Source organism: Macrobrachium rosenbergii, chromosome 5 (genome assembly GCF_040412425.1).
Source record: "Macrobrachium rosenbergii isolate ZJJX-2024 chromosome 5, ASM4041242v1, whole genome shotgun sequence".
Lineage (NCBI taxonomy): Eukaryota > Metazoa > Arthropoda > Malacostraca > Decapoda > Palaemonidae > Macrobrachium > Macrobrachium rosenbergii.
Genome location: NC_089745.1, coordinates 42,975,398 through 43,000,489, shown reverse-complemented (window position 1 = coordinate 43,000,489; position 25,092 = coordinate 42,975,398). Strand labels below are relative to the sequence as shown.

Below are 25,092 nucleotides of genomic sequence, written 5' to 3'. Positions count from 1 at the left end.
ACTCTGTGCACGCCAAATAGCAAGTGTAATAAAACCTCACGCACAAAAAAGAATAATAAATAAATAAATAATATCAAATAAGAAAATGTTTGGTAAAAGCACACACCTTCAGTGTGAAGGACCATAGAGAATTATTTAAACGTTTGATGGGAACTTTCCGCAAGTGGGAGACGCTATAATGGGCGCGTTATGCAATGATGAAACGTTAGCGGGAGCCTTTCTGGAAAAACGTTTCTTGTGGATAAAATGGTTGAGGAAAACGTTTCTTGTAGATAAAATGGTTGAGGAAAACGTTTCTTGTGGATAAAATGGTGGAGGAAAACGTTTCTTGTGGATAAAATGGTTGAGGAAAACGCCCTGCAAAGTTGAAATGTTTTGAGATGAAACGTTTTAAAGAGATGAAAAGACGAAACGCTAAACGGAAATTTGTTCTGCAAAGATGAAACATTGAAACATTCAGATGGAATTATTATGCGATGAATGATTTAAGCGTTCAAGAGGAAATAGTCTACAAAGATGAAGTGCTTGGTGAGAAAATGTTCTGCAGTCATGAAACGTTGCCAGGGGAAATGGCCTACAAAGATGAAGTGTTTTGGAAGAAAACATTCTGCCGTCATGAAGCATTACTAGGGGGAACATTCAGGGAATGTTTAATCTCTGTAACGTTTAGAGGAAAAGGGCTGCAATGTGGGAAACGTTCTAGAAAGAAAGGAAACATTTAGGGGAAATGTTTTTCTAACATGAAAGTTTTCTTATGTGGAAAATTGGCTGCAAAGTTGTGGGAAACGTTCTAGAAAGAAAGGAAACATTTAGGGGAAATGTTTTTCTAACAAGAAAGCATTTGTATGAGGCAAATTGGTTGTAAACTTGTGGGAAACGTTCTAGAAAGAAAGGAAACATTTAGGGGAAATGTTTTTCTAACATGAAAGCTTTTGTATGAGGCAAATTGGCTGTAAAGTTGTGGGAAACGTTCTAGAAAGAAAGGAAACATATTTTTAGGGGAAATGTTTTGCTAACATGAGTTTTTTTTAATGAGGGAAACGTTTCATAGAGAGCGAACGCTACAAGAACCTTACCCTTGTACAGGTAGAACTGGTAGACAGAAAAGCAGCATAAACAACGCGAATAAAAGGGGAATGCTGTTAATTGAATCTGGACCTGGGGACAACTGACGGAAGTCTTTTTTTTTTTCCGAAATGAAAGGGTGAGGGTTGAAATGGGGTCAGGGATGGGGACCCACAAGAAAAAGAGGTCCGAGAGAAATTGGATCCAAGCTTTAAAAAAACAAATCCAAGCAAAAAAAAAAAAAAAAAAAAATGTATGGGAGACAGTGTGGAGGCAAATGGGAAGAATAGATTATTATTATTATTATTATTATTATTATTATTATTATTATTATTATTATTCAAAAGATGAACCCTATTCATATGGAACAAGCCCACCAAAGGGGCCATTGACTTTAAATTCAAGCTTCCAAAGATTATGGTGTTCATGAGAAAGAAGTAACATAAGGTAATGGAAAGTACAGAAAGAGGAGATTAGTTACTAGCAAAACAGATATATTAACAAATCAATAAATGGAGTATACAGTAGATTTAAGTATGAGATAAAGTACAAAAGGACAGACAAGGTAGTGAGGCAGAACTGGACAAATCCTTGTTAGAAAAACGATAAATAGGATGAAATACAGAATGAAGCAGAAATAAGGTAATGAATTAGACGAGAAGAATACGAAAAAACTAAATATGATAAATGCACAGAAAATAAAAAGAGGAAGGGTTTCGCCTCTGGGTAATTTGAAGATTAGGGCAAATGAAATCAGATGAAAGTAGATAAAAGAATAACAAACGGGAAATGAGATGGAAGATGGAAAAAGAATGCATCCTTTTCTTGGGCTTAATAAGTAGTATTTCCTTCTTTGTCTCTAACTCTCTCCCTCCCTTTATCTTTCTCTCTCTCTCTCTCTCACACACACATGTACCTGAATCACACATGCTTGCATGGGCACACACACATTATATATATATATATATATATATATATATATATATATATATATATGTATATATATATTCATATATATAATATATATATATATATATATATATTTATATATATATATATATATATATATATATATATATATGATTATAATAACTTTTTTACGTAATTCATTTATCACACATTACCACAGGTGAAAAATAAGAGACCGGGAATGTAGGTCCTGATCAGTTTCGACTTTACTTCCAAGCCATTGACAAAGGACTGATACATAGTATTAGAATTCACAAGTATATATACTACAGGAACAGTACTGACGAACATACACAACCGTTAGAGACTACATATCCGCCCACCGGCCTGTGGGTGGATATGTAGTCTAACGGTTGTGTATGTTCGTCAGTACTGTTCCTGTAGTATGTATACTTGTGACTTCTAATACTCTGTATCAGTCCTTCATAAATGGCTTGAAGTAAAGTCGAAAACAATCAGAACTACACCCGTCTCTTATTTTTTTCACCTGTAATAATGTGTGATATATATATATATATATATATATATATATATATATATATATATATATATATATATATATATATATATATATATATATATATATATATATTAACTTTATCACATACACAATTGTTCTGTGCAATAGTAGAATTACTAACAGGACCTCATTCAAACTGGATGGTTTATTAGACACCATCAGTTTGAATGGCTCCTTTTATAATTATATATATATATTATTTATATATAGAAATATATATATATATATATATATATATATATATATATATATATATATAATAAGGAGCCCATAAAAACTACATTTTGGCGTTATGGGCTCCTTTTATTAGATGGATTATGTTTTACAGAAAATATTTCACATATATATATATATATATATATATATATATATATATATATATATATATATATATATATATATATATATATATATATATATATATAATGTCAAAACTTCCATACGTTAATATCAGATTTTCTGTTATTCTGATACTTCAAACGTTCTTTTTGCTTCATTCTTATTTATACATCAGGGCTTTCTGTTTTTTGGAAGTTTCTTGGGCAACTTCTAGGCCTTTGGGTTGTTGCAAATGAGAATATATGCTTAGTATGAATAATAAACAATAAATAATAATAATAATAATGCTTCGCTTTATTAAAACATTCCTGGCCTGTCTGGTAAGACCATCTCATTAATGGAGGTATTAGCGGTAAACTGGATATTAATAAAATCTCATTAGTGAAGGTTTCTGCATTTTTGTGCTTTCTAACCGTCCATAATTTCCTAATAGCATATAGGCTATTTATACAGGTAATTACGCAGGGCATTGTAATTTGGGGTGAAGCTTAATGAACACAAAAACTAATAATTAAAAATTAATCTTAGTAACATGAGTCTTGCGATGGAGAAACAAATCCACAGTTACGTTTGGGTACAAATATATTTAAAAATAAATCTCTACAGAGAACTTTCGGGAATCTTTTCGATTCCCCTTTTCAGAGAGGTTGAAAAGGGGAATCGAACAGATTCCAGAAAGCTCTCTCTGTATATACTTATTTTCAAATATACTTGTCGCCATACATAACTGTGGATTTGTTTCTCCATTGCAAGACTCATGCTACTAAGAGTAGTTTTTAATTATTTGTTTTTGTGTGCATTAAGCTTCACCTCAAATTTGCAATGCCCTGCGTAATCACCTGTGTATAAATATATGCATTAGGCAATTACGTACGATTAAAAAGCACAAAAATGCAGAAACCTTCACTAATGAGATTTTGTTAATATCTAGTTTTTCGCTAATACCTTCATTAATGAGATGGTCGTACCAGAGAAGCCAGGAATGTTTTAATAAAGCGAAGCATTATTATTATTATTTATTGTTTCTCCAATGCTAATAATGTTATCATGCGGATCGGGGTCACTTTCAAGAAGCGTAATGCTGCCCAAAGTTAATTTATTCTCCTTTTTCCGTCATCATTACCCTTTCCGTGGCCTGACTAAATCTTCATTTTGCACTGCCTCCTGATTTATTACTCTTGTTCTTTATTACCCGTTTCTCAGCCTTTCTGTCTTTATCTCTCACGATGACTTCGTCCGGATCCATAGCAACGTGCCCCTGGCCGCTGGCTTCGGGAAAGCTCTGTGTGGGCGTCAGAAAGATTCCGTCTGGATATTTATTCTCCTCCTGATTGGTATTTATTGTGCTCCCGGATACCCGGGCCCTTGCTGTACCCGCATTACTTCCTCTGGAAATGCCTCGAGCCACATAAATTGGGAATTATTATCGATTTATTGCTTTCGTTAACGCCTGGTCTCACCGGGAGCCTAATTTGGTGTTCACTGTGGAAGGCATTGTTCGTTCTTTCGCTTTTCTGTCTTTTTTTTATTTGTGATTTTTTTTTTGGTATTTACAAGCCTTGATGAAGCTGTTTTATCTCTCTTTAAATAAAGTATGTGAAGCATTGTATCTGCAACTTCTTTCATTCCTTTTACTGTACCTCCGTTCATATTCTCTTTCTTCCATCTGAGTTCCTCGTTGGGCGAGTCGGTAGAGTTGTGGGCTAGCACTCGCTAGGCCCGAGTTCGAGTCTCCGGCCGGCTAATGAAGAACTAGAGGAATTTATTTCTGGTGATAGAAATTCATTTCTCGCTATAATGTGGTTCGGATTCCACAATAAGCTGTAGGTCCCGTTGCTAAGTAAGCAATTGGTTCTTAGCCACGTAAATAAGTCTAATCCTTCGGGCCAGCCCTAGAACAGCTGTTAATCAGCTCAGTGGTCTGGTTAAACTACGATATACTTAACTTTTCTTCCATCTGACGTTTCACCCTCTCTAACAATTGTTTCATAGTGCAACTGCGAGGTTTTCTTCCTGTCACACCTTTCAGACCTTCTTGCTGTTGGTATGCCTTTCAGCGCTGCATGACCTCATACGTCCCAGCGCTTGGCGTTTGGCCTAAATTTTGTATTCCAGTTCCAATTCCTTCATGTGTATAGAAATCTTTTCCCGAATCGTTCCCTCGTGCTTCCTTCCATTTTTCTTTCTGTAAGTTATATTGTTTACCTCCCCACCTTCTTATCAAGTACAAGAGAGAATTTAAAAACAAAATAAGCAGTGGCGTTGGAGAACTGAAACTTGCTAATTCCCGCTAATCTTCATATATATTTTGACACGAGGAGAAAAGGGAGTGATCCCTTCACCTAGTTTCATTTTTATTATTTTGAGAAATACAAAAGAAGCAATTTCATTGATATAGCTAATAGGGATGTGTAAGGTTTATTGATCATGTTGTAGGGAAATTCAATTACAATAATAGGTTACCATATTTTTATGTTTTATTGTACACCATAGGTATAAAATGAATACTATTCCTAAAATAAACAATGCCTTTAGTACGTAGTGAACAGTTTGTTGCCTTTCTTAAATAACATTAATAATTTCTATATCTTGAATGAGTTTACAGAGTGTTTCTTATAATCATCGAAGGTATTTTTTAGTACCTTCTTTTGTACAGTATTTTTTCCTTGTATCTTTCTATGTACACTATATAATGTGGATATGCATATAGGCCTCTCTCTCTCTCTCTCTCTCTCTCTCTCTCTCTCTCTCTCTCTCTCTCTCTCTCTCTCTCTCTCTCTCTCTCTCTATATATATATATATATATATATATATATATATATATATATATATTGTATATATATATATATATACATATGTGTGTGTGTGTATATTTATATAGATACATATTATATATGTATGTATTTAATTTATATATCATATGAATTATATATTATATATATTATAAATATATATATTTAATTTATATATATCATATATATATATATATATATATAATATAAATATGTATATATATAATATATATATATATATATATATATATATATATATATATTTTTACTGGCACTACGCATTTTTTAATAATATTTTCTGTCATGAAGGTCATCTTTATTATATTTTATTTTAAATTGTTATTTCTAACCAGCAATGGGAGTTGTTCTAATGGTAGAATTGAATAATATTTAATGTTATTAAAGTCATCCTTATTATATTTAATTTTACGTCTGTCATTTCGAACCAACAGTGGGAATTGTTCTAAAGTTTTCGGTGTCTGAAAACTGTTATCTTTCCTTTTATCAAATGCCATCTTTCTCCTTTCCTCAGGAACCCTTGACGTCACGGCTGTGAATCTGTCATAGCGCCCTCTTTCTTTTTGGGTAAGTTGAATAATCACATATTTCCTTTTCTTTTACTAAGAAAATCTAGATCACACGCGTATATCGGAATGGTTGGACGATTGGTTGTTATAGCTTAATCCAGTGTTGACGTGAATGCGAGGCCTGGTCTGGTGCTCTGGTCTCGGGGCAACCACCCTTGATGGTATCGGAATGAATGATATAGTTAATTTCTTATTTACAGAAAAGAAGATATTGCCAAAAAATGAAAAGCAAAAACCAGAGAATTGAAATGAAATGAGGTGAAAGTTAATTTCTACTTGTTTCTAAATTACAGTATTGTTTTCCTAAATTATAGCCATCGTTTTTAAATTTCGGTAACAGTATTTCATAAACGAATGTGTGCGCAAGATATTGACAAAAAATAAAAAAAAATACCAGAGAAATGAAATGAAATGAAGGGTAATTTCTACTTGTTTTTAAATTACAGCATTGTTTTCCTAAATTGTAGCCATCGTTTCTAATTTTCGGTAACGATATTATATGTGTGTGCCCTCGCGTCAGGTGCCTGTAGGCTTACGTAACAGCTCCCGTCCCAACGAGGCTTGGGTGTTTTCCGTTTCAGGGCTTTTCAGGGCATTTCAGGACTTCAGGGGATCAAAACCAAAGACCTTCTTTGTCATGATTCGTTTGGTTAGTTTTTGCGAGCTACAATGACATTTTTCTATAAGCAGCCCCTTCGGCCTTTTGTTTTCCTCTAAAGTTTTTTTTAACTTTTTGTTTTGTTCCGAATTTTAATTTTTATATCCACTGATATGATTTGGAAATTATTTCGCGTATGTTAGGTAACTTTTCTGGAAATTACAATAATTATGAGATGAGTGTTTTTCGTATATTTTTGAATTCTGGTAAGTGGCATTTTATGTTCATCGAATTATATTTAGCGTTTGATTATTTCGAATCGGTAGAACAAAAGACAAGTAGAATAATTTCTAATCGCTGGAACAAAAGACAAATAGAATTATTTCTAACAGCTAAAACAAAAGGCAAATAGAATCTCTTCTAATCACTAGAACAAAAGACAAGTAGAATAATTTATAATCGCTAGAACAAAAGACAAATAGAAAAATTTCTAATCGCTAAAACAGACAAATAGAATAATTTCCAGTCGCTAAAACAATAGACAGAATTATTTCTAATCTGTAAAACAAAAGAGACTTACTTCTAATCGCTAAAACAAAAGACAAATAAAATCATTTCTGATCTGTAAAACAAAAGACAACCATAATCCTTTCTAAGCTCTAGAACAAGAGAAAAAAAAAATCTAATGCAAACTGAACATTACAGAGAAACATTTCGAAAAAAAGGAAAGTTCGGCAGTACTTCATTATGGCTCTCCGTCTGAAAGTTAACGAATACGCGATTACGTCAAATTGCAAAGAGGAATAATTCCCTCCTGACGCCGATCTCGGCGCTGCATCATTATGGTTGATTAATGAGATTAGATGACTAATAGAGATCACGCTTCAGTTCGTCCCGAGTCTCTCTCTCTCTCTCTCTCTCTCTCTCTCTCTCTCTCTCTCTCTCTCTCTCTCTCTCTCTCTCTCTCTGTCTGCCTGTCTCCGTAAAGTCTCCGTTTCTCGTGAGACAATCCAGTAGGATAGATTGCTCATGCATACTGGTCTTCTTTTAGTGAAGATTTGGCTCTTTGTGGCTGGGGCAAGGAATTGGGGGTTAGGAGGTGGGACAAGGGGGTGACTGGGTAAAGGAGAAAGGGAGGGGGGTGGCTGGGTAGAGGAGAAATGGGGATGGGATGGGATGAAATCGTATCCTAAAACCACAGAGAAAATTTCAAGGAAATGGAAGGTCATTAAAGCTATCTGGTTAAGGGTCGAATCCTGTCTGGGAATTTTTTTTTTTTTGGGGGGATGGGGATGGCTTTGTTATCGTTTTAACCTTCGGAAATTTCCATGCTGAAATATATATATATATATATATATATATATATATATATATATATATATATATATACATTTTTTTATATATATATATATATATATATAGTTGCTTTTGTGTGGAAGTGGTCTTTTATACCTTGCTATAAGACTCTTTCTATTGTTGCGTTATACGAAGTGATGAAAATAGTTATATTGACTAATACTGGTTATGAGGATGTATACTAATGTAATAGTAAGTTTACCATATTATAGAGTTTATCAATTCATTTTATACGTGAATACATTTCTTTTCAAGTGGAGATGTGATTGTGAAAATAGGAGGATTGTTTGATATCTTGCATTGTGAATCTATAATACACCCATAACGGACTAAAACCTCCTCTCTCTCTCTCTCTCTCTCTCTCTCTCTCTCTCTCTCTCTCTCTCTCTCTCTCTCTCTCTCTCTCTCTCTCTCTCAAATGACTTCGGTTCTCATTAATATTCTTCTGTACGCTGCAAATGATTCTTGCAGTTTTTGAGAACATGCGTAATGAGGTCTTAAACAATACGCTCTAGGCATAAATTCTAATTACCTAATATCCTCAGGAAATTTAGCTTCACTTTATGGTTAAGGGAAAGCTGTAGATACAACGATGTACACGTGGTAAGCAAAGCTTTCAAAGAAAGGGCAGCTTAGGTCAAAACACTCGCGTTTACGTCAAAACACCCCCTCTCTCTCTCTCTCTCTCTCTCTCTCTCTCTCTCTCTCTCTCTCTCTCTCTTCTCTCTCTCTCTCTCTCTCTCTCTCTCTCTGTATAGATTCAACTGCCCAGAGTGATATCTAACGTATTTGTTATATCGACGTATCCTTTTGTGAGTGTACGCATGCGTTCTTTCTGTGCGTAAGCAAACGAGTTATAGAATAGTCTTTTCATTCAAAGCTTTTCTTTTGTCTCGTCATGAGGTTGTAAATTACCAATACACTGCAGGGTAGCAATTCTTTTCGTAAGCCTTAGGGAAACAGCTGTCAATTCGAAAAGAGAAAATGAAAAACTTCATGAAAATTCACATTTCCAACCAAAGGAATATTTGTTATTTTTGTGGGGATGCAGGAGGCTGTGGAACGAGCGAAGGTAAACATGTTTATATTAGATTGTGCAGCTGATGCAAAGGGCCCTTTTCTCTTTCATTGATATTCCTTTACGAGCTTTTTTTTTATTTATTTTTTTAGATCAAGGGGTGGGTCAAAGAATGATGTTCTTTTTCCTCATGTTGTGCTTTTGTTGTTTAATTTTTTTTTTGAAAACAAATGGTTTTGGGTACGTTTTTTTTTTTTATAAATTGCAGTTTTGTGTTTTTGGATATGGCCCTTTTATCACGTCTTTAAGATGCATTATTTTTTTTTTTAATGTTTTAACATTTGAGGGCCTCAGAACCAGAAGGTTGTAAACGCCACTTTTTAAAAATGAGTAAATTGCCTCAAAGTCTAGCATTCATTACTTTGCTTCTAAGAAAGATATTGATTTAAACTAAGTTTCATATGAAAGCCTACTCTTTAGAACTTTTTGTTTTAAAAAAAAAAAATTTTTTTTTCAAAATGAACCCTCACATAATATTCTGGTCATAACCAGCACTTAAACCATAATTAAATGTGTAAAATGATAATAAAGTGTTATTATATTCTTGGTATAACAACAATGGATTATAATAATAATAATAATAATAATAATAATAATAATAATTGTAATAATGATGACATGATTTTCATCATAATGTTTAACCATTAAAACGTTTGGCCTTTTGCAGGCATTTGTCTGTCCACCGAGAAACATATTCTTTCGGGCAGTAACTATTTTTTTCCATGACGTTTCATTCCTAACATCACAGTGATCACTCTCACTATCAGAGGAAGACATAATGGCGCTAAATAAGGGATAATAATAAAAAAACAAATCACGACACTACGGACATTTTTTCGCCGCGTTTGTAAAACAATTTGTAAACTGCGCGGTGATTATTAAAATGCTGATTGGCCTAGAACTTACCCGTTTAGTGACGCGCGCTTTGGCTCGCTCTGAGCTGTTTCTGGTTGTTGAGCTCTTATGAGGCTGTAAGCTCCGCGCGACATCACGTTCATTCATATAGCTAAAATCGATAATTCCTACTGTTCCATCAGGGATTTCGACCTTACAGAAACGTTTGCCACGAATAGACAGAGGAAACTTTGCCACATCTACTGGTAAAGTGGGGGTGGCGTTTACAACCTTCTGGTTCTTGAGGCCCTTTTTTCTTATTACGTTGTTATTTTAGTTTGGTTTTGCGACGTTAGTATGAGCAGAGTTTAGTGTTTTGCAAGTCTGCGGTCTTCTGGTTTTACGTCATGTAGTCCAGGGGACAGTGTAAGGCTCGTCCATTATAAAGGGAGTGAGTTTTTCTTCCATATATTCCATTATAAATGGAGCGAGTTTTTATCTTAATATATTTCATTATAAACGGAGTGAGTTTTACTTTCATATATTCTGTTATAAATGGAGTGAGTTTTTCTTCCATATAATACTTTATAAATGGAGTGAGGTTTTCGTTCATTATAAATGGAGTGATTTTTTTTCTTCCATATACTCCATTATAAATGGAGTGAGTTTCTATTTAAATATATTTCATTATAAATGGAGTGAGTGTTACTTTCATATACTCTGTTATAAATGGAGTGAGTTTTTCTTCCATATAATACTTTGTAAATGGACTGAGGCTTTCTTTCATTATAAATGGAGTGAGTTTTTCTACAATATATGTAATACGTAATAAACAGATTAAAATTCCCAGCCATTCCAAAATGAAACGGTTGTTAGGATTCAACAAAAATGAAAATTACCTGAATTTTTGTTAGCCCTCCCGTATATTTGACTTCAGAACGGGCTATTTGAGCAAGTAGGAATGTTGGTAATCTAACACGAGACCCTGGGAATACTTTTCATTTCGGAATTATGTCATTCATTTTTCTTCGACTCCCATGTGGCTGGTAGGGAAAATACAGTACGGCAATGAAATGGTACAGTACAAAACTGGTCCATGTATACTTTTTACTTCAGCAGCAAGTTGTATCGTTTTTGTTCAGGCCGCTATAAAGCTTTTGGAAGATTAATGTCTCGTTGTGACGTAATTCGTTTCTTTGATGTTGTGATACAAACGCTTATTTTAAATAGCATGGCTGCATCAGCAGAGTTTAATTTATGATTTTCTGTTATTTTTCCAAAGATTCCCTTCTTTATAGAGTGGAAGATCACGTAAGATTTATGCGGTCTTTCTCTTAAAGAAAAATTAATTGTTAGAAAAAGACGGAAACTTTATTATAAATTAAACTCTGCTGATGCAGCCATAAGTTTTAATGAAACGCGTTACCGAGAGGGCCTCCTCCCTAAATAATTGAAATCAGCTCGAATCGTAATCTTGAGAAAGAGGAAGCCAGAATAGACACTTAAAGAAACTAGTTAAGTATTTCAGGATACTCACCAAAGACCACTGAATTCGTCGTTGTAACTAAACAAGTGAAACACGCGTCCTTAAATAAACAGGAAAAATGAACGACAAAAGCAGTTGGCAGTTGCGGTGGTTCCTTTTTTCGGAGGTGGAAGGGGGCGCCGGTTATTCTCCAGAGAGGACCCAGGTTGGTAAGTTCGATATTAGGACTTAAGGAAGGCTTCCAAGAAATAGGATTGTCACGAGTTGGTTGGTATCTGGAGATTCCACCTACGGAAATTGGAATTTATTTACGCACATAAGTATGTAAAAGGTCAGTATTTTGTGTATATACAGTATATATACAATATATATACTGATATATAATACACACAAAATACTTGTTTCACTTTTGCGATTTTGTGTGTGTGTGTGTGTGTGACTGAGCGTATTTTGTACACCAAGCCACTGTATTTCCTTCCAATCAGTTGATAGAAACTAAACGGCCAGGTATGAATTTGTAATTTTGTACTATAAACTAGTACGAATGCCTACATTCAGAGCCCTTATGATTAAAGTCTGGAGAGATCTCCTTCGCCTTATTAACAGGGATGAGGATTTGAAATCCCGCTCTCTCACATGTAAGAGGTTTTCCGTCCTTGAATGACATTGAACTTTTATAAATTTTCTTTCAGCATGATTATAGTATAATGAAGGTGCTTTGTTTACCATGAGAAGACTCTTATCCCTTTCTTTGTCAGCTTTTTATTTCCAAAATCCTTTTATTTGGGAAAGGAGAAGCAAAGGCTTCTTTCTTTCTTTCATCTTTTACCTGACAACATTACTGTTTAAAAGAAAACTTCGCTTTAATCTTATGTGAGATTCTAGATAACAGCTATGAAGAGAATGTACTTTTAACAGTTACTGAATAGGTCATATACCTGAAGCTGTGATTTAGCCGTAAATATCAACCAAGAAAATTAGAATTTGAAATCATTTTGATTTTGGTTCAGTTTTCCCAACTTTTGACTGGAGGAAATTAAATAGCAACATAGTTTTAAAGTATTTAAATTTGAGAATCGAATTCATGTTTTTTTCTTTCATTTTTATGATCACATTTTATATGAAAAGGGTATCACGAAACTTAGTAATGTTTCGATGTAGTTCATTGACACACTCGTATACTGTGCAATCACCCTCCTGCTGATACAAAAAGAATCCATACAATAAAATTCAGTTACTGAATGAATATACGTTTCATTTCAAGGGTATTATTTGACGGTAAAATAAAAATTCCAACGAAGACAGGCAAAACAAGTGTATGTGTGTGTGCTAGAGAGAGAGAGAGAGAGAGAGAGAGTCCTTGAAACAAGTGAACCATAATAATAAGCAGAATGCGGCTCCCCTTCCGAAGTGATTTAATTTCCTAATTCCATGTAACTTCACAGTGAAGGCTCTCTCTCTCTCTCTCTCTCTCTCTCTCTCTCTCTCTCTCTCTCTCTCTCTCTCTCTCTCTCTCTCTCTCTCACACTAGTTTTGCCTGTCTTCACTGGTATTTTTATTTTACTTTTAAATAATACCCTTGCAGTGAAAAATATTTTCAATAGCTGAATACATGCTGTTTGGATTCATTTGAAAATACTTTTCATTGCATTTTCAATAGCTGAATACATGCTGTTTGGATTCATTTGAAAATACTTTTCATTGCATTTTCAATGGCTGAATAATGCTGTTTGGATTCATTTGAAAATACTTTTCATTGCATTTTCAATGGCTGAATACATGCTGTTTGGATTCATTTGAAAATACTTTTCATTGCATTTCAGTGGCTGAATACATGCTGTTTAGATTCATTTGAAAATACTTTTCATTGCATTTTCAATGGCTGAGTACATGCTGTTTGGATTCATTTGAAAATTGAATACTTTTCACTGCATTTTCAATAGCTGAGTACATGCTGTTTGGATTCATTTGATATCAGCAGGGAGGTGATAGCGCAGTATTTGAGTGTCAGTGGAAAATTATGACGAAAGTATACACATTCGTGAGACACGCAGTTTAACCAAACCCCAAACGTTTTCGTTTATTAGTTTCCTGTAAAAGAAAACTATTGAGATGGCTATTTGCCTGTCCGTCCGCACTTTTTCTGTCCGTCCTCAGATCTTAAAAACTGCTGAGGGTAGAGGGCTGCAAATCGGTATGTTGATCATTCACCTTCCAATCATCAAACATCCAAATTGCAGCCCTCTAGCATCAGTAGGTTTTATTTTATTTAAAGTTAAAGTTAGCCATGATCGCGCATCTGGCACCGATATAGGTGCCAAGAACACAGGCCACCACCGGGCCGTGGCTGCAAGTTTCATGGGCCGCGGCTGAGAGTTTTATGGTTCGTGGCTGAGCGTTTCATACAGCATTATACGCTGTACAGAAAACTCGATTGCGCCGAAGAAACTTCGCCTCATTTTTTACTTGTTTTTTTATGAGGATCGGCTTTTTCTTTCAGATAAATATTTACTATTACAGTGAGTCGTCTCTGTTGGTTTATATAGTCCTGAGGTCCACACCAGGTCCCCTACTCGCAAATGACAATCATCCCTGTTGGGATAAGCCAGCTTAACCCAAACTAACCAAGCGTTTGTAATGGAAAGAACAGTCCAAGGAATGACGGTACTGGCAATTATTGCTTAGAACAGTGGTTCTTAAACGGAGTGATTATCCCCAAGTGGGTAACGAAGCCGTTTCTTGGGGTAACGAGGCACTTCCTAAAAGTGATAGTTCTCTGGAATAAAATTCAGTAAATTTATGAATAATAATAATAAATAAATGAATGAATAAATAAATAAATTAATAAATACTACAGAAGTAAATAGATTCATTTCTTACGTATAAAATGCATTAGAAATTAACCATTCCAATAATTTTCTTTCTTTTATATTGTAACTTCACATAACTGAGGAGGAATGGGGTAGGTGTAATGGTGATATCTCACACCACTGCCCCGGGGGTAACGATACCAAAAAAATTGAGAACCACTCACCGGCTTTGAAGTTTTCCACCCGGTGGATTCAACTCTTGATTCTTCTGGTTTCGACTCTCGATTCTTTTGGTTTCGACTCTGACTCTTTTTTGGCTTCTGGGGCCTTATTGTGACCCATTTCCGCTCACTACAGATTTCCATGGGCCAAAGTGCTGGTTTTTGGAGCAACAAACGACAGATCTGCAATTTTCTCAAAAAATAAAAGATCTACATCAAGTTAAATCCGAAAGCATTATCAAGAAATACAAGCAATATAGGTGTCCTAGAAATCCTGTTTCCTAAAGGGGAATAGTTCCTCGTTGGACGAATCGGTAGAGTTCTCGGATAGCACTCTGCTAGGCCCGAGTTCGAGTCTCCGGTCGGCCAGTGAAAAATTAGAGGAATTTATTTCTGGTGATAGAAATTCATTTCTCTGTATAATGTGGTTCGGATTCCACAATAAGCTGTAGGTCCCGTTGCTAGGTAACCAGTTGGTTCGTAGCCACGTAAAATAAGTCTAATCCTTCGGGCCAGCCCTAGGAGAGCTGTTCATCAGCTCAGTGGTCTGGTTAAACTAAGGTATGCTTAACTAAAGGGGAATCTCATAGTTATGACCATTCATTTGGATTGTATCATGAATAGACGTACATTCATTCATAGATATATATCTGTGTTTCTGTGTTTTATATACACGCTTATATTTATATACGCAAACGAACTGTTTTTCAAAATGTGCTTGAACGGTACACCCAGAATCCTCCCTTTAGATTTGAAAACCTTCAGTCAATAGAAAGGAAACCATAGTCGGTGTGCAAGCGTATGTGTATGATATGAAGCGATCCCGAGTTATGTTTACCTGCCCTCAGGTGTAAACAGGAGAGTCCCCATCCGCCTTTCATCACCTGATTGAGGTGAGTGCCACCTATAAAAAAAAAAAAAAAAACCTTGCTTCGGAGGTCAGGTAGATCTGCCCATCGGGTCTGTGAAGGTCACGTGAATGGGTCAACAGCGGCCTTTAGTTGTCTGCATTGAGGCTTTTGCTTTTCTTTGGCCGTCTTTGTTTTCTCGGGGTTTCTTGGTATTTGCATATCTGTGTGTATACCTGAGTTTTTTTTATCAACTTTTTTTGGTAGTCTTTTTTTGGGGAGGGAAGGGTTCATAGGTTTTGTCGTATGACGAGAGACTATCTTCTGCTTGTGTAAGCAAAAATAATTTTTTTTTTATCTGCTTTTGCCGACTAAATTTTTCCCACATTGTTGGTAGTGGAACATTTGTAGTTTTGTTTTTTTGTTTTGGATACAACATAAAAGGTTTTGTTTGTTTATCAGAGTAAGAAATGATGATTCATTATGTAAATATTTTCCATGGATTATTAAACAAAACCAACTGTTCTGGACAAATAATTACCTCACATGGTCACATGGACATGGTAGATATAATTTACATTAATGAAAGACAAGAAATGAATGAATATCTTACGTAATCATTTTCAAGTGGCGCATCACTCTTTGAAATCTGAAATTCATTTTCTCTTATAAGTCCTGTAAACCTTTCGTCATATTCTTCCAGAACGAGATGAAAGAGAGGCCGTGTAATGTCACTCTTGCTAATTAGTTTCACACTAATTAACTGTAGATTAATCAGCTCCGGTGTTCTGTACGCCTGTATCTCTCCCCATACCTGCCACCTCCTCCCCCTTCCCCTCCTCGTCCTCCTCCCGCCTTCCCCCCTCCCCCGAGTACTGCCGCCTTTGATGAAAACTAATTGATATGGGCTTCGTTCTTTTGTGTTTTGCGCGTTTGATGCTAAATTAGGTTGCTAATAAATTAATCCGTTTGGTGATGGTTCAGTTTAATGAGCCCTTCTCTTTATAGTAAAGAAATACAAAAAAAAATCAGAAAGTGGGCCGCCGGCTGTCGACAGTATTGCTTTAATGTTCTTGACGTTAATTGTTTTTATTTGTTGACAAATGCAGTGCGCCTCGAAGCCACGGCTTCTAATTCACATTTTGAAAAAGTGTGACCTTTATTTTTTTGCCAGGAGAAATAAAGAATGCAGCAATTAACTTGAGCATATTGCGTGATATAAAGTTGGAACTGAAAATTAACTCGCTCTATTTACGTCCGTGTTGCTTTTTAAAAAATGATTTTATTTCGCAAGAATATGAGGTCGCCAAATGGAGATTAGTTTATATTATTTTTTAGCGTGCTTTTAAGCCTGAGAATTTTATGTTATTAAATATGATGTTGTGACATACTGAACACATTTATTTAACTGAATAGAATAGTAAATTTTAGTGATCCTTTGACTAGTGGCTCAAAAGTTGCAAGTCTTCCATATGTTCAGATAACCTCCCATATTTGCAGAATTCTCCTCTCTAGATTTGATCATTCTAAGCAAAATGACTGGTCGTCCAATTAGCTTATTGTGCATCCTGTGTAAGATATTTTTAATAACTGATCATCATTTGCATTCAGACCTTCTCAGTTTATACTATCCATCTCTTACTACTTAGTATTAGATATGCAGTTATATCTAACATGAACATTCTTCCATTTTTCTTTGTTATTATTACTGTTCAGAATATGAACCCTATTCATATGGAACAATCTTTGTTATTATTATTGTCCAAAATATGAACCCTATTCATATGGAACAAACCCACAGGGGCCATTGACTTGAAATTAAAGCCTCCAAAGAATATGGTGTTTATTAGAAAGAAGTAACAGAAGGTAAAGGGAAATACAGAAAGATGAGATCACTTTTCAAAAGAGAAAAATGAACAAACAAATTGATAAATAAATGTATAAAAATGTGAATAAATTATTAAAATACAAGGAGAATTGTATAAGGGTAGTAATGCATTGCGTCCTCGCTTGACTATCTGAAGATCCAATTGCAAGACATCCTCAGTAGGGAGACTGTTCCACAGTCCAACGGTGTGAGGAATAAAAGACCTCTGGAACTGAGAAGTTCGACAGCGATCTGCATATCGGTGCTGCTGTTCTGTGGGGCTCAGTACCACGAAGTTTTCTAGAAGTTTTATTCCTGCTGTGACCAAGATTTGGAATGGTCTTCCTATAATCCTGTAATTAAATCGCTGGAACTTCGGAAGCTCAAACTTATTGTAAATGCTTATTTTGGCTGAGCAGGCTGTCACGAGTCCCATTTCATAGTTTATTTGTAATTTGTCATATTTATTGTATTTCACTATTAATATCATTGGGGCCCTTGGGCTTCAAATATTCTACTACTACTACTACTACTACTACTACTACTACTACTGCTACTACTACTACAACTACTACTACTACTACTACTACTACTAATAATAATAATAATAATAATAATAATAATAATAATAATAATAATAATAATAATTAGATCCGGAGAAGCGCAGTGGTTTTTTTCAGGAAAAGGGCCCAAGTCAATACATTAAATTTGTTATTATTAACCAAACACACACATATGGAACAAGACGGAAAGACAGTTCGTTCCCACCTTGAGAAAATGGGCTTGAAAGATTTTGATATTATTCAGAGCTTCTAAGTGGCTCATATTGTGAGGGAATTTGGTTTGAAAATGTAGCAACACAAACGGCCGAAGTTTTGATATTTTATGGCGTATCAAAAAATGCGACAGTTTGGCTGGAAAACTCAGAGACTTTAAAAAATGGAATACTCGAGCTTGTCAAAACAGGGACGAATTGACCGAAAAAATGTATAACAAAGACAGGTAGAGTGAAGGTATATCTCAGGTTATTCCGTACCCATTGTTGCCGCTGCGTTATTTTTGTAGCTCAGTTCCGGGAAACCGCAAAGGTCATTTCCATCGTCGCCTTTTGCTTTTGGATTTCCAGAATGTCATTCAAAGGTCTTCGTATTTTTCTCTTTTTTTCTGTTCGTCCTTGCAACATTATGAGGTTATTGTCTGCTTGGATTTGTCGGAAGAACTGTTTTTTTTTTTTTTTTTATTTTTATAATCAACTATATTTCACGTGTCAGTTGGCAGATATTTGATTTCTCTTTCAGTACAGTGATAAAATCATGACACAAATCCTAAAGTCATATCTGTGGCAATGATAAGATTATCTGATCGTGTTGAGTTTTTTCCAAAATTATTTTTATTAATATTATTCAGAACATGAACCCTATTCATATGGAACAAGCCCACAGGGAAAATTGACTTGTAATTCAAGCCTCCAAAGAATAAGATGTTCATTAGAAAGAAGTAACAGAAGGTGATGGGAAGTGCAGAAAGAAGAGATCACTAATTGATAAAGAAAAATAAATTAACAAATTAATAAATCTATGGAAAATCGTACGTAAATTGTTAAAATACAAGAACAGTTGTATTAGGATAGTGATGCATTGCATCTTCTCTTGAACTTCTTTAGTTCCAGTTGCACAACGTCCTCAGGGAGGCTGTTCCAGAATGTGAAAACCGAGTTATCTGTCACGAATTATCCAGCCCAAGGTCCAGCCTTTATTTCATTGCATTGATTAAACCTCGTTACAAATTCAAGACACAGCGGAGTCCGTTTTTTTAGATCTTAGATATCAGCAAGGAAATTCATATGCAGTAACCTGTCCTCTTTTGCATTTTCTGCTTTGTATAGCTGCCACCACATTCTCTCTCTCTCTCTCTCTCTCTCTCTCTCTCTCTCTCTCTCTCTCTCTCTCTATCTCGCATTTTCTGCTTAATCACCGGTTGAAAGGAGAGCTCGCTCTCTCTCCCCCTTTCTCAAATTGAGACTCTGCAAATAAAGGCTTTCGTCTCCACGGGTTCGCTCTCAAGAGGAATTTGTATCTAGAGAGCGGATGATATCCATCAAAAGCTCTCGTCGGCAGATTTTAAAGAAAGAGAGAGAGAGAGAGAGAGAGAGAGAGAGAGAGAGAGAGAGAGAGTTGAAGGCATCAGAGAGGGTTTTGTTGCTTTGTATTTTAGGATATTAGGATTAGCTCTCTCTCTCTCTCTCTCTCTCTCTCTCTCTCTCTCTCTCTCTCTCTCTCTCTCTCTCTCTCTCTCATTGTCGTACATATTGCTCCTATTACTATTAGCGTTCATTTTGGTTCCGTGATATGTTGAATATACAGATTTCAGCTTATTACAAATAATTATTGCATCCAAAGAAAGTTTTGGTAACAGACTTGCAGGGAAATTTTTTTGCGAACCGTTGTAAGAACATTTATGAATGTTCGACCACATTAGCAATTAATTATCGTCGAGTATGGATCATTCACGATACACAGTTCAGTGTCTTTACTTGAAAACAAAGTTTTCCCTTTGACTTACGCCTGTTTTTCTTTGAGATTGTTCTCGCTTCCGGTTAAAAGTATATTATCCAGAGCATGGACCGTCTCCAGTAAAGCGGAGATGAATTTGTGTGAGAACTCACATTTCTTCTTTTTCCAAATCGATGGAGACATCATCCTGCCAGTGCGTGCGTGCGTGTGTGTGTGTGTGTGTGTTGTGTGTGTGTGTGTGTGTTTACGTTCTCTTCCGGCAGCATGGCTCTTCATCTGGCCGACAAGATGAGCCGAGACGCAGTTCGCTAATCTCCCTGTGTGTGTTTCCTTCCCACAACAAATGGTTTCTTTTACTCAGGTCTCGAAGGCGCGGAAAGGGGGAGGAAATGAAGAGAAAGAAGAGCAAAACATATAAATGTTTGTGCCATTGTTTCAGTCCAGTGATGAAATACGGATGTACAGAAGGAGCCCCATGTTGTCAATTTAGTCTCTTTATCGTTGCAGTCTCTGTGTAATAAAATGTAATGTTTGTCCTTATGTTTATTTAATCAACGGTATATAATGATAATACGGCCAATCAACTCTTTGCTTAGATGTCCCTTCATCCAGCCGCTGTTGTTTTAAATTGCTCTGGCTTTTATGCCAGCACGGGCTCTTGCTCCTGTAGCAACTCTTAAGGTGTATCCGGTACTTAGCCTCTCACACCACTGGCCTCCATGCAAGTACATTATTCAGAAAGACGGTGCCTTAATCTAAGCTTCGGGATGTAACGCCCCAGGGCCCGGAATTACCCAGAGATAGTGCCACTTCTGTAATTATGAGTTATGATGCAAATTATACATATTAAATTGTAGGAAGGCCAAATCTTGACTGCCTATTGTTTGTTCATAGAATCATATTGCCAGAAGCGTTTTGCGATTCAAACGTCTGATTGATGAGGCTGTTGAATGCAACGTTGCAATTCAGAAGGGGAAAGGTTAAAATCGAGATAATAATTTGTGGCAATAGGTTCTTGCTCCCTTCCGAGTTATTTGCTTTCGCGAACGTCTTCTTAGCCTGTCTTGCTGTTTCATATATTGTTTCATTAATTATTTGGAAACTGCCGTGAATTATTTATTCTCTCAATTTACTGAAGCAGTTGTTGCTTGCTTTGGTTGGGAGCTGTGGCGAACAATGCTGTGGGTAAGGTTGTGACCTTTGCTGTTTGACTCTCTCTCTCTCTCTCTCTCTCTCTCTCTCTCTCTCTCTCTCTCTCTCTCTCTCAGGTTGCTCTCTCTCTGTTTCTCTCTCTCTCCCTCTCTCTCTCTCTCTCTCTCAGGTTGTGACCTTTGTTGTTTTACTTTCTCTCGCAGATTGTGGCCTTTATTGTATTACTCTCTCTCTCTCTCTCTCTCTCTCTCTCTCTCTCTCTCTCTCTCTCAGGTTGTGACCTTTGTTGTTTTACTTTCTCTCGCAGATTGTGGCCTTTATTGTATTACTCTCTCTCTCTCTCTCTCTCTCTCTCTCTCTCTCTCTCTCTCTCTCTCTCTCTCTCTCTCTCTCTCAGCGAAAGGCGAGAGCGTCAGAAGAAGAGGGAAGTGTTTGGGCGAGTCAAAGCATCGAAACCATCCTTCAGTGTACGTAGTGGCATTGTTGGAAAGTGAAGTGAACTGAATCTTGGAATCAATTATCTTTCAAAACACGGCAGTGCGGTGAGGTCCCGAACGGCATCAAAATGTCAGAATATAGGTCAGCTTCATTGAATGCCAGGTAATAACGCCTGCGAAACAGTTACGATATATTCCTGTTCTTGGGTGCATTATAATGTGCGTGTGCTCCAGTTTCAGTGGCTAGACAGACGACGAATAAGATCCGTGTTTTCCTGTAAGATGTAAGAGGAACATTGATATATGGTACCATTAACTAATAAATTCACTGTAGGCATTACTTAAGGTTCTTTGCAGCGTCCCTTAGGCCCCTGGCTGCAACCCCTTTCATTCCCTTTACTGTATCTCCGTTCGTATTCTCTTTCTCCCATCTTACTTCCACCCTTCCTAACAATTGACTCAGTGCAACTGCGAAGTTTTCCTCGTGTTGTGCCTTTCAGACCTTTTTACTGTCAATTTCCGTTTCAGCGCTGAATGACATCACAGGTCCTAGCGCTTGGCTCTTCGTTGGGTGAGTCTGTAGAGCTGTGGACTGGCACTCGCTTGGCCGGAGTTCGATTCCCCGGCCGGCTGATGAAGAGTTAGAGGAATTTATTTCTGGTGATAGAAATTCATTTCTCTCTATAATGTGGTTCGGATTCCACAATAAGCTGTAGGTCCCGTTGCTAAGTAACCATGTGGTTCTTAGCCACGTAAAATAAGTCTAATCCTTCGGGCCAGCTCTAGGAGAGCTGTTAATCAGCTCAGTGGTCTGGTAAAACTAAGGTATACATACATTGGCCCAAATTCAATATTCTATTCTATTAACTACTAAATTTGCTCTTCTTTTAACCTGAGCAATATTTTTATTTTGAAATTGATGCGAAGCTTTTGTTATCTTTCACGTAAGATCTACATCTGAGACTAATTGTATTTTTATCTTGAAAACACCGTGGCGACACCACATTAGTAAAAAGCTGTCGTGAGGCATCACGAATTCCCCGCGGAGCTGCTTGCACACAAAAATAGCTCCTGCCCTTTTATCTTTGAACGGAATGTCTGAAATCACTCGGTTTTATGTGACCTTTATTCTTTATTTAGTGAATGGCTTGCGCACCCGCCTGTGCCTAGTTTTAGAGATTAGAAATCGCCGGACGTTCGATAGATCAGACTGGTAAGGTGAGAGATGCAAAGAGCAGTTGTTTTGTTATTAACCTTTCATATATTAACAGCAGCTTTGGTACCTTTCCCCTGAATATCACTCCTCTGACAAACTAACTTACTTGGCAGTTTGTGGTTATAATGCCATCTTTAGAAAAAACGCTGTTGATAAGGAATATATATATATATATATATATATATATATATATATATATATATATATATATATATATATATATATATATATATATATATATATGTAATGTACTGTGTATATATGTGTTTACGTATGTATGTATGTATTTTTATATTATATGTATATATATGTGTGTACATACATACATACATACATACATATATACACGCATACAGACATGCATACATGTAAACTGAATAAAAAGTAAAAACTATGGGTGATGTCTATTTTGTAATGAGTTACAGTACCTTAACATTTTAGCTAAAATGCCAATACAACCACCCGACCAGGAAACTTTAGGTAAGCGAAGTGTTAATTTTCGCTTGTTCGGGATGATAACTGAAAACTTAGACATATCTAGGGGAGTAACATTACCTAAACTTCTAAACCTGCAGATTTAAGGCATATACTCCTAATATAATGGTATGAGCTTGGAATCGCAATCAACACAGAACGTTATAGCATGACTTACCACCCCAGGGGCCAGTTCATGTTTGGAAGCACCAAGTTTATGTCCAAACTTATAAATTATAGTAGCTCTATGTTGCTCACCACAGAGTAGTTCCGTCAGTGTCCCTCATGCGGTCACTCTAGGCATTACTTAAGGTTCTTTGTAGCGTCCTTGGGCCCCCAGCTTCAGCCCCTTTCATTTTTTTTTTACTGTACCTATGTTCATATTCTCTTTCTTCCATCTTACTCTCCACCCTCTCCTAAGAATTGACTCATAGCGCAACTGCGAGGTTTTCCTCCCGTCACACCTTTCAAACCCTTTTACTGTCAATATCCGTTTCAGCGGTGAATGACCTCATAGGTTCCAGCGCTTGGTCTTTGGCCTAAATTCCGTATTTTATTCTGCTATTCTATTCTCATCACAGAGAAGTTTCTCTTAGTTTCTGTCTCTGTGAATATGTAAATATGGGAGATGCCAATTGGAAATAAAATGATGGGAAAGAAAAAGTAGCTAATTTTATCGTAATTTACTGCAATAAGCACAAATTCATTTCCAGCGTAGGCAATGGATTCTAGATTAAAGTGAAATGATTTTGCAAGGAAATTAGGGGGCTGGTTCTGCGAACCCGTTAGAAAAAGGATCAATTGCAAGGAAAAAAAGATCAACTCTGAATAATGATTAGTAAAATTATTGTGAGGTTCTCCAACTTGAATTTTCGCTCTGACGCATTTCTTGGAAGTCATAGACACAATTTCCAGGGTCAAACAATAGATTTTTTTATTGGCTGGCTGTAAAGCATAATTATGGATATATTTTTAGAAGCCTTTTTGTGAAAGTCTTCATTTCCGAGGGGTGAATTATCGCTCAGGAACTCTATAATCATCAAGGTCTTCAAACGAGTAAGTATCTTGAAATGGTAACATTTCTTCTTAATTTTTTTTATCACCGGACACAATTATTACCCTTCAAGTTTCGGCGACTTCCATGCTAGATATTGTAACGTAATATGTTTTGCTTCTTCCAAGAGAGAGAGAGAGAGAGAGAGAGAGAGAGAGAGAGAGAGAGAGAGAGAGAGAGAGAGAGAGAGAGAATTACCATGAGGAATACAAACAGGCTTCTAGCATGGGATATGAAAATTTATACCAGTATGAAATACTCATTGCCTAAGGTATCCTCATTTAGGTTTTACTGGTATTGAAGGGAATGACATTTTTTTGCAACTACATGTCTCTTAAGGTTAAGGTTACGTTGTAACGATTACATGCAATCGAGAGATATATATAACTGTTATGGGCCACATACAGCGCTAAAACAGGCGTATAACGACGATACCGACATTCCTTTTATTGAAAAGAGCATGACTGATTTGTTCTCCTATATATTTTTGTATTTATTACTAAAACGCGTCCCTTTATAGGAAACATTTTAGAATAGAATAGAATATAGAATTTAGGCCAAAGGCCCAGCGCTGGGATCTATGAGGTCATTCAGCGCTGAAACAGAAATTGACAGTTAAAATTCTTGAAAGGTGTAACAGGAGGAAAACCTCGCAGTCGTACTATGAAACAGATGTTAGGAAAGGGTGGAAAGTAAGAAGGAAGAAAGAGGTTATGAACGGGGTTTCAGTAAAAGGAATGAAAGAGGTTGCAGCTAGGGGCCGAAGGGACTCTGCAAAGAACCTTCAGTAATGCCTACAGTGCGCCGCATGAGGTGCACTGACAACACTATCCCACTACAGGGGAAAAACATCGTAGATATCGTATATTTTCAAAA

General features: G+C 36.2%; 1 protein-coding gene across 2 annotated transcripts in view; it reads left to right on the top strand.

The window, feature by feature from the left end:
• The window catches only part of LOC136838729 (uncharacterized), a 249,377-nt gene that overhangs the window by 82,323 nt on the left and 141,962 nt on the right, over nucleotides 1-25,092 (top strand). For both annotated transcript variants that reach the window (XM_067104161.1, XM_067104160.1), the window contains one exon: nucleotides 6,218-6,270. The gene's annotated coding sequence lies outside the window, so the exon portion shown is untranslated. The remainder of the gene's footprint in view (nucleotides 1-6,217; nucleotides 6,271-25,092) is intronic.